The sequence below is a fragment of the Ananas comosus genome, linkage group 3, assembly GCF_001540865.1.
Source record: "Ananas comosus cultivar F153 linkage group 3, ASM154086v1, whole genome shotgun sequence".
Taxonomy (NCBI): Eukaryota; Viridiplantae; Streptophyta; class Magnoliopsida; order Poales; family Bromeliaceae; genus Ananas; species Ananas comosus.
Window position 1 is genome coordinate 2,216,876 of NC_033623.1, and position 11,217 is coordinate 2,228,092.

The 11,217-nt window shown below is 36.9% G+C and overlaps 1 long non-coding RNA gene across 1 annotated transcript; it reads left to right on the forward strand.

Moving 5' to 3' along the window:
- On the forward strand, window positions 6,440-8,055 carry LOC109708152. The gene is made up of 3 exons (XR_002215662.1): window positions 6,440-6,698; window positions 6,771-6,875; window positions 8,010-8,055. It is a non-coding gene; the product is annotated as an uncharacterized LOC109708152 (long non-coding RNA).

An 11,217-nucleotide genomic window follows, 5' to 3' on the forward strand; every position in this document is an offset into this window, starting at 1 on the left:
AGTCGAATGTTTATTAAGCAGTGCTTGTTCTATTTTCGCATCCCTCTTAAGTCCCGGCATCATGCATGCACGTAGAGAGGCGCAAGGGGTACGGGCGTAACGTACGTAGGTCTTTTCTTTTAATTAATATGACAATCACTGGATGAGGAGGAGGAGGAGGAGAAAAAAAGGGAGATTTAATTTCATCTTGAAAATTAGACTGAGGAGATAATAATAATATAAGTTACTGGCTGATAATCTGAAATTTGCCAAACAGTATGGTAATTATTCGAGATTTCTATTTGAGTTTCCAAGAAATTTAAAAAAAGGGTAAAATTTAGGCTAGACTATAGTGTTTTCTCGCCTATGGTTCAACTTATTTTTACTTTGTTATTTTGTGATTTAGAAAATTACATATGGATGACAATTTGACTCACTTTGTCACTCTGCTGCTTGTAAGCATTGTTAGTATAAAGAAAAAAGTATCCTTAAATTTTAATTGGTTTTTGTAGTAGTATTATATAGTTTTATTTTTTTTACAGTAAAGACTCCACTATTAAACGCCGACCTAAATAGGCATAGTTGAAATTTGATATATCTCTAAAAAACTGGTGAGGGTACTGTGGAGGTGAGGGTGTATAGGATGGTAGATGATGTTATATTATTGTACAATTTTTGTGATTTTCAAAAGTGATTACGTAATGATGCTACCAATGATTTCACTCAGGTTTAACAGGTAGGTATATACTTAGGTGAACAAAAATAAAAAGTACAATATATAGAGCTTAAGTGTAAATTTTTTGAATCATAGGAATAACAAAATAAAAAATGTACATACTAAATACAAAAAAGGAGTAAGCGCTGCTGCTTGGATGCATAGTTAAAAAACTCCAATGAAATTTTTCTTGTATGGTTTGGTCTAAATGAAATACGGAATCTGGTAACTAAAAAAAATTCCACAGCTTTCATTTTAAGTGTTTGGGATACAGATCGTTACAGGATTCCACAATATTTATAACCAATTTAAATTTTCTTAAAATTTTTTAAAATTTCAAATTCAAAATTCAAGAATTCAAAACTTCAAAGGTTCAAATTTAAAAATAGAATTTTAAAAATTAAAATTCAAATTCAAAATATTAAAATTAAAATTTAAAATTTAAATTTAAAATTAAAAATTAAATTAGATTTTATGTTTTAGAATTTGAATGTTAAATTAGGAATTTGAAATTTAAAATTTGAGATTTGAAACCCTTTAATTTTAAAATTTAAAGTATACCATTTAAACTTTAAAATTTGAAATTTAAAAAATCTATAATTAAAATTTTAAATTTTAAATTTAATAATTTATAAATTTACATATTTATAAATTTAAAATTTAAAATTTAAGTTTAAATTTAAATTTTGAAAATTAAAAATTAAAAATTAAAAATTAAATTAAAATTTGAAATTTGAACTTTTTGAAATTTGAAATTTGAAAGTTGAAATTTGAAATTTGAAAGTTGAAATTTGAACTTTTTGAAAGTTGAAATTTGAAAGTTGAAATTTGAAATTTGAAATTTGAAATTTGAACTTTTTGAAATTTGAAATTTGAAATTTGAAATTTGAACGTTGAAATTTGAAATTTGAAATTTGAAATTTGAAAGTTGAAATTTGAAAGTTGAAATTTGATATTTGATATTTGATATTTGAACTTTTTGAAATTTGAAATTTGAAATTTGAAATTTAAAATTTAAAATCAAAATTAAAATTGAATTTTAAAATTTCAAAATTTGAAATTAAAATTTTATGTTGAAATTTAAAATTTAAAAATTAATACATCTTTGGGAGGCCAAAATGGTGGAATTTTTTTCCTTTAGTTAAAGTGGATTGTAAGTTTACTCCATTTTTTGGAGTATAGCATAATTATACTCCAAAAATTACGTTATTTTTTTTTCTTCCAAACATGTCATAGGATTATTTTCCTAACTATGCTACGTTTTTAGAGGTATCCAAACGGGGCCTAAATTGAAATTTAACCTAAAAGAATTAAACAGCCTTTACGTCAAATACCAATTAAGTGTTTATATACAGCTTTCCAACTCCAAAATAGAAAAAAGGGGAAAGAAATAAAAACTGAAGTAAGTTAACTCTAAAAGAGAAGGCTAAATTACAGAAAATTTTCTTGTCAATATTCATTTTTTCATTTTTTTTCTGTCATTTAAAAATCTACATTCCTTGAAAAATCAAAAATGTTCACTTTGCCTCCTGCCGTCAGTATTCCGTTGGGTTTCCGTTTTTATTCTATTATTATATTTTGTTTATACCCAAAATACCCTCAACCTCCTCCCCTCAGCATTGTCGCCTCCCTCCTCGCCGCCCACGCTACCTCGCCCTACTCCGCCACCTTACCCTCCTCGGCCGCCTTGCCTTCACCTACCCCTCTATTTGCGCCCACACACACGCTCTCGCACTCCTTCGCGGTCTCGCCTTCGCCCTTACCCACCTCTCCGTCCATGTCCACCCCGATCTCCTCCTACCATCGCTGAAATGGGGGGCGACGAGGGTGCAGGAGGAGTGGGGGAGCAGGTGGAGGAAATGGAGTTGGAGCTGCGGTTGAGCGAGGCGTGAAGAACAAAAGAGGAGAGATGATGACCTAGCAAGATTGGGGACAAAGGTGGTGAGGGGCAATTTCGCCATTTCACTACCACAGTTAACACCGTACCCCCTGTGAAGATTTTTTATTTTTTAAGGGATCAAAGTGTAAATTTTTAAATGATATGGGAGAAAAATAAAAAAGCGGGTATTGATGAGGAAGTTTTCTGTAATTTAGCCAGAAATCATAAATTGGTTAACTAGGATATATAATCCATGCGCAAGGTTCGAAAATAGAAATCCTATAGCATGCATGGTTTGAGAAGGATCCGGCCTGCTTAATTAGCCAATTGTTCATATATCATAGTTAATTAGATTAGCCAATTTCATATATATCATAGGAAATATATATATATAATCCGTGCTGTGACTAGAATATTGAGCTATGCTGAGCTGCTGATTGGGGTAGAAGACTTATAAATTTGTGATGGTTATACCTCTGACATAGGTTATAATCCAAATTAATTGTTGTGTATGCAGGGCTGTCAACGTGCCCAGCATAAGCTGTCACGTTAAAATATCAAGATGAAAAATCTAAATCGTGTTCGGCTTGTTTACTAACAAGCCGAACATGAGCTGGCTCGCAAATAGCTAACGTACAGGTTAGATTAATTGTCTACATTACTGCTGGTGAAAGTTTGAAAGAAAATTTAAAAATTAGAATCTTAATCTAATATATATATATATAGAACTAGGCTACTATACTATCAGTAGCACGGAGCGCTCCGTGCTACCAAGTTGTTTTCGATGATGCGGCTTCCAAATCAACGATCGGCTCCGTTAGACTTGATCTACACTATTGAAAGCATTTAGAAACTAAATTTCATAATTTTTCGAAATTATTTACCTATCAAACAAGTAGTCTAAAATTGAACGGCTGAAAATAAAAATCTCATAAAAAATGATGATAAAAGATTTAAATTCAAGATCAGATATACTGATCTTACTCTAAATAGTGAAAAGAATTTTCTATAAAATTTTCATCGCATTTGGATTGTTTTACACCGTTAAACTCACAAACACACCACATCGGCCATTAAAATTGCCAATTTTGAGATCTTTTGATCACTAGTCAAATGATGTTGAAAAAATCTGAAATTTAGTTTCCAAATACTTTCAATAGTGTAGATCAAGTCTAACGGAGCCGATCGTCGATTTGGAAGCCGCATAATCGAAAACAACTTGGTAGCACGAAGCGCTCCGTGCTACCGATAGCATAGCAGCCGAACTCTATATATATATATATATAGATTAAGATTCTAATTTTTAAATTTTCTTTCAAACTTTCACCAGCAGTAATGTAGACAATTAATCTAACCTGTACGTTAGCTATTTGCGAGCCAGCTCATGTTCGGCTTGTTAGTAAACAAGCCGAACACGATTTAGATTTTTCATCTTGATATTTTAACGTGACAGCTTATGCTGGGCACGTTGACAGCCCTGCATACACAACAATTAATTTGGATTATAACCTATGTCAGAGGTATAACCATCACAAATTTATAAGTCTTCTACCCCAATCAGCAGCTCAGCATAGCTCAATATTCTAGTCACAGCACGGATTATATATATATATTTCCTATGATATATATGAAATTGGCTAATCTAATTAACTATGATATATGAACAATTGGCTAATTAAGCAGGCCGGATCCTTCTCAAACCATGCATGCTATAGGATTTCTATTTTCGAACCTTGCGCATGGATTATATATCCTAGTTAACCAATTTATGATTTCTGGCTAAATTACAGAAAACTTCCTCATCAATACCCGCTTTTTTATTTTTCTCCCATATCATTTAAAAATTTACACTTTGATCCCTTAAAAAATAAAAAATCTTCACAGGGGGTACGGTGTTAACTGTGGTAGTGAAATGGCGAAATTGCCCCTCACCACCTTTGTCCCCAATCTTGCTAGGTCATCATCTCTCCTCTTTTGTTCTTCACGCCTCGCTCAACCGCAGCTCCAACTCCATTTCCTCCACCTGCTCCCCCACTCCTCCTGCACCCTCGTCGCCCCCCATTTCAGCGATGGTAGGAGGAGATCGGGGTGGACATGGACGGAGAGGTGGGTAAGGGCGAAGGCGAGACCGCGAAGGAGTGCGAGAGCGTGTGTGTGGGCGCAAATAGAGGGGTAGGTGAAGGCAAGGCGGCCGAGGAGGGTAAGGTGGCGGAGTAGGGCGAGGTAGCGTGGGCGGCGAGGAGGGAGGCGACAATGCTGAGGGGAGGAGGTTGAGGGTATTTTGGGTATAAACAAAATATAATAATAGAATAAAAACGGAAACCCAACGGAATACTGACGGCAGGAGGCAAAGTGAACATTTTTGATTTTTCAAGGAATGTAGATTTTTAAATGACAGAAAAAAAATGAAAAAATGAATATTGACAAGAAAATTTTCTGTAATTTAGCCTTCTCTTTTAGAGTTAACTTACTTCAGTTTTTATTTCTTTCCCCTTTTTTCTATTTTGGAGTTGGAAAGCTGTATATAAACACTTAATTGGTATTTGACGTAAAGGCTGTTTAATTCTTTTAGGTTAAATTTCAATTTAGGCCCCGTTTGGATACCTCTAAAAACGTAGCATAGTTAGGAAAATAATCCTATGACATGTTTGGAAGAAAAAAAAATAACGTAATTTTTGGAGTATAATTATGCTATACTCCAAAAAATGGAGTAAACTTACAATCCACTTTAACTAAAGGAAAAAAATTCCACCATTTTGGCCTCCCAAAGATGTATTAATTTTTAAATTTTAAATTTCAACATAAAATTTTAATTTCAAATTTTGAAATTTTAAAATTCAATTTTAATTTTGATTTTAAATTTTAAATTTCAAATTTCAAATTTCAAATTTCAAAAAGTTCAAATATCAAATATCAAATATCAAATTTCAACTTTCAAATTTCAACTTTCAAATTTCAAATTTCAAATTTCAAATTTCAACGTTCAAATTTCAAATTTCAAATTTCAAATTTCAAAAAGTTCAAATTTCAAATTTCAAATTTCAAATTTCAACTTTCAAATTTCAACTTTCAAAAAGTTNTATATATATATATATATATATATAGAGTTGATCTAGGATACTTTTACAAGTATCATCCTCATGTTGCTATCACGTTTTTAGCCATTGGATCTACTTTTTGATTACAAATAGCCCTTGGATCAAACACTATTCCACCTACCACCACCTACCACCATCATTTCAACCTCACATCTCTCCATCCAAGGGCTAAAAACACACAAGTATCACTTGGGTGATACTTGTAAAAGTATTCTAGCCCTACTCTATATATATATGTATATATATGAGCTATATCGAGTCATGTTTGGCTCTTTAAAATTTTGAGATGAAAATTAAACTTGTGTTCGGCTCGTTTATTAAACAAGTGATCGATCTCGAGCTCATTTCAAATAAAATACGAGCTAACTCACGAACATCGATCCCTATTGCTGTATAGATAATAAATGATTTATTTAAGAGTAATATAATAATTTTATATTAAAATAATATTTTAAAAATTTTATTTTTATATAGTTTTATTGTAGTATCCTTTATTTTATATCTATTATTAGTGAACTTAGTTGGTGTGGATTGTGGCTATGATGCCACGTGCAACCCTTTTTCCTCTCCATGCATACTTATCTTTTAGCTGGGTGGCACTCTAATTAACTTTGCATTTTCTTCTCTTCTCTCTCTCTAGCCGATTGTGAGCAAGGAGGAGTTCGTGTGGAGCATTTCGTCGTCGACATCGCGCCGCGGAGCCGTCCGAGCATACGTGCGTCGCCGTAGTTTCGCGAGGAGGCCGGGCGAGAGAGTGTTTTCGTCGTTCTCGACGCCGTGCTGGAATTGGAGTCGCTGGTTGAGGTGGGTATCTCTCATTCCTCCATGGATTTCTTCTCTACTTCAAGCTTCATTGAATCCGAGCTCGAGGTGCTTTTTTCACTGATTTCCAGCGTCGACCGTCGGCGTTTCGGCTCCCTCTCGACGTAGGAGCAGCGGATTTCGACAAGACTTGGTTCGTTGGATTCGGGACTTCGAGAGGAATCCACGAAGCCCTTACTTGCTGGTTTTGGTGGAGGTTTTCCTGGTCGGAATTATTCTCTTCTCTGCTGCTATTTTTGAGGCAGAATCGGTGCTCATTTTCGGATTTTACGTGTAGAGTTTGGCAGGAGCGTGATTTCTGGCCTTTGGAGGTTTGCGGATTGATCCAGCAGGGTGTTCCTTTGCTTCGGGACATCCTCGCTGCTGGGGATTAGCGACTAAGGTGGGTTAATCATCGGCTTATACTCCTAAGTGCGCAATAGTCAACATGTGTAATTTCAGATTTTATATAGTTTACTTTAGCTCGAATTCATGGATTTTCTTATAGATAGCAAATCTGAATTTCGAGTATGTGATATTAAATTGAGTAGTTTATACATGTTGGACTTGAAATGTGAATTAGGAGAAAACCTGCGATTTGGACCTGTCACATGTTTAAACTGCCTGATTTAGCTCTAGGAGCCGTTATAAAATTGTACTGTCGCTGTATTCTCGAGACGAGTACTTCAGGTAGTTTAGAATACATTTACGCTCGTGCTGGTACGCCGAGTGAATTTTTACAGGGTCGTTTGTGCTGTTTCCAGACTGTTGGGTGCCGTCGGGGTTGACGGTGGACCCGTATCGTCTTTTTGGCGTTGGATTGTGCCGAGGGCACGTTACCTGTTGGTTGTTAGACCAGTTTGAGTCGGTCATTGGACTTTGGCTTTCAAGAGCCTGATTGAGCTCGACAGAGATACGCTGCATACTCGGTTGGGTAGCGCCCACGAGTGCCACTCCGGAGACGGGCTTTGTGCTTTCGCGTTGGTGTCGCTCATGCCGGTTGGACTTGCTCTCCACGGACCAGTTAGTGTGGAGGTAGCTGGATAGTCGCAACTGGGCAGGGACGGGTGTATTCACAGTCCCAGGGACGGGTATGTTTACAGTCCCGATTGGATTGTGTCAGATTTGTCATTTCCTACAGTTGGTTAGTGTAGAGCATGATAGTGTAGTGATTGATAGCCGTAGAGTTTATTTCCTATTTTTCTAACTATTCTTGCTCCCTTCTGTAGACTTAGTGGGTGGACCGATATTGTTTTGGGCTGTTCCCACTGAGGACTACTTGTTTTTACAGTAGTTCAGACTTAGTGGGTGGACCGATGGTGTTTTGGGCGGTACCCACTGAGGACTACTTGTTTTTACAGTAGTTCAGACTTAGTGGGTGGACCGATGGTGTTTTGGGCGGTACCCACTGAGGACTACTTGTTTTTACAGTAGTTCAGACTTAGTGGGTGGACCGATGGTGTTTTGGGCGGTACCCACTGAGGACTACTTGTTTTTACAGTAGTTCTCACGCCCAGTTGTTACCCCTGTTTTGCAGAGCCACAGGTTTCGGCTGCTGCGCCTTCCGCGGATCAGGATCGAGGCAAGGGCGTCGCGAGTTAGAGCCCTACCCGACGAGCAGAGCTAGAGGCACCCCTACTGCAGGTAGATGTTTTGTTTCGAGTTTATGTACATAGTTTACCTAACTCGCCAGTGCGAGTAACTCTGTATTTTGGATTTGAGCTATGTATATGAAACTCAATTTGTTTAGCTTTTGTTTTCTCTAGCAGCTCTATACTACTGTTTGTAGTATTGTATGTTTACAGGTACAGCTGTCGCTTCGTGTACAGAGAAAACTCCTTTGTATACGGCGGGTTTGTCGGCGTGCCCGGGGAACGAGACATCCGGGGCGTGACATTTATTCTTTTATATTTGTGTGTAAAACGGGGGCCGTTGAATGGATATCTTTATTACAAGGACAAACTATAATAAGGAATTTTATATATGCGGAGCACTAAAAAAGAGTTTAAGAGGGGAAAAAGTCAAAACTTTTAATGGAATTTTCATAGGTTCCGTTAACTGTAACATTTTTGCCTTGGATATTATTGTAAAATGTAACTTAGCGCAAAAGAATTTATATGAACAATTTAAAAGTTAAGCATATTTTTTTTGAAATTACTCAAAATATTAAGGATGTACATACATTTTTCCAATTTAAAAAAGATGGCAAGTATAAAGAGGAATCAATTAATGAGAACGTGACGATCCTCCAATGAATTCTAACACAAATGACCAAAAGGATATCCATTCTTTAATTAATTTGTGTTGGAAATAATAGGGCAGTTGAAACTTACGAACCGAATAGCCAACGTATTCGGGAACCCAAATCGGATTAGATTACTTATTTTACAAGCCTTCTTGAATCGTCCTTATCTTGATGCTTCTGGATCTCCCACGTTTCACGCCTTCTCCTACGCCTATGCCTCACGTTACGGATCGGATGCGTCGAATGTGTTGGATGCATTGAAGAGGGCTACCAGAGTCCTCTTCTATGTCCACACTCCAAAACCTCGGAAACGTAGGTGGAAATCCCAGGGAGGAAGAAGAGAGAAGAAGGAAGATTTTTCGTATTCAATCATATTCGTTCATCTCTCTTTTGGAGAGAAAAGTGGCGTATTTATAGAATAACGAAACCCCTAAATATCCTGAATCCTACAAGGATTAGGATAAGGATCGGGATATCTATTAACATATAATAGATATCCACAAGTACATTTGTTTCTTAACTGATAAGAAACATAAGATTTATTCTTATCCTAAACTCATTAGGATAAATCATGATCCACGCCTAATATAGATCGGGTTAAATCATAATCCGCCAATGTGGACACACCATATGGCAACAATCTCCCACTTGGCCATATTGGCCAATTCTCTCTCACTTATTCATCTCTTCATACGGGTAATAGAGTGTGCGACCTGACAAAAGAAACACATGCAGGAGTGCTATATTAAGTCACCACCTAACTAACATAGCACTTCACTGACTTAATTCGTCTATACCCTAGACGTTCCAACACACACCGGATCAAGCATCACAAAGTCCCTCTCCTATAATAATAGGGATCGATCCCACCGTTATTTTTCGTACTCATAATTATCTCAAGTAACACAACCGAGATAACCGCCCGGGCAATGAGTCACAAGACTTAAGTGGTGTGTTATCAAAACATCTTCCTCAGCCCCTCACGTTAGTCTATATTGGTCCAAGCACTTTACTAGAAATGCTCCGCGAAATCGTATTTTCTCATGACCCTGAGATACACGCTAAGTTAGTTACTTTGGACCTCCACTTCATAACGTAGTTCTAAGTCGATGGTACAAAAAAAAGGTTAGTACTCACACAGTGACATGGAGCTAGGGAAGAACTTATGTCACTCTACTAATTGGTCGACAATCACATACAGTATGATATATATGTTATGGCGGAGCTCCCACTCAATGGGTCATGTCACGCTCTAAAACGCCATACGAACATTGGTCTAGGTACCACTAAGGTATCTAACAACCACAACTCAAGTCATCTCTCTAACCTGAGTACTTAGGTTCGGCTACTATACAGGCTCGACATGAAATTTTACAAAAACTTTCATATCCAACTCTTTAGAGTCTCATCTTAAACTAATTAAGGCGACTTTAAATTATATCAACACTTCATTCATAACATATATGAACAAAGTAATCATATTACAACTACTCAAGTTTAATATGATTATTTAGTCTCATCCTGCTCACCACTTAGGTGCCAGGGCGATCACCCGTGTGAGTGGGCTGATCTGAGCCTGGTGAGTTGTCGAATATGTGCCTACTATTATCAATTACGCAATCTCATTAAGAAGAAAAACATATTTTTATTAATAAAGCGTAAGATACAAAATAATGTCCATATCAAAACCTACGAAGACCCAAACTCTCAACGTCGGTCAGGGACATATCCCTAGCTATCGGCTTGGTCAACGGATCAGCCACTATCCTACTGGTGGAGATATGTCTAAGAATGACCTCGCCTAGCTTAATCATCTCTCGAATGTAGTGAAACCGGATATCAATATGCTTGGTCCTGCCATGATACTTTGGATCTTTCACATACTACATGGCAGCTATGCTGTCAGAGAACATCTCAACAAGCTTATCAGCTCGATTCACAAAGTCGAGGTGCTGGAGAAATCTCCTCAGCGAAAAAACAGCCTCCTAAACGGCTGCTAATCAAGCAACATTTTCTGCTTCCATAGTAGACAAGGCAACGCATCCTTACTTCTTACTGTACTAGGAAATTGCCTCACCTCCAAGCACATAGCCTGAGGTGGACCTGCACTTATCTCTATCACCGCCCCAATCAGCATCACTATATCCTTTCAATCTCAAGTCCCCACCTTGAAAATAGAGAACGAGATCACCGGTTCTTTTTACATATCGAAGGATTCTCTTGACTGCTTGCCACTGAATAGGTCCTGGGTTGCTCTGGTAACGACTTACCAAGCTAACAGCAAAGCAAATGTCAGGTCGAGTACACATCATAGCGTACATCAAGCTGCCAATTGCACTCGCATAAGGAACTCTACTCATTTGCTCATTTTCTTTATCCGTTTTAAGGCACTGATCTAGACTCAGAGTGTGATTCTTTTCCACTGGAGTGTCAACGGGTTTACAATGATGCATCCTAAAACGCTCCAGAACCTTTTTAATATAAGCTTCTTGAGACAAAC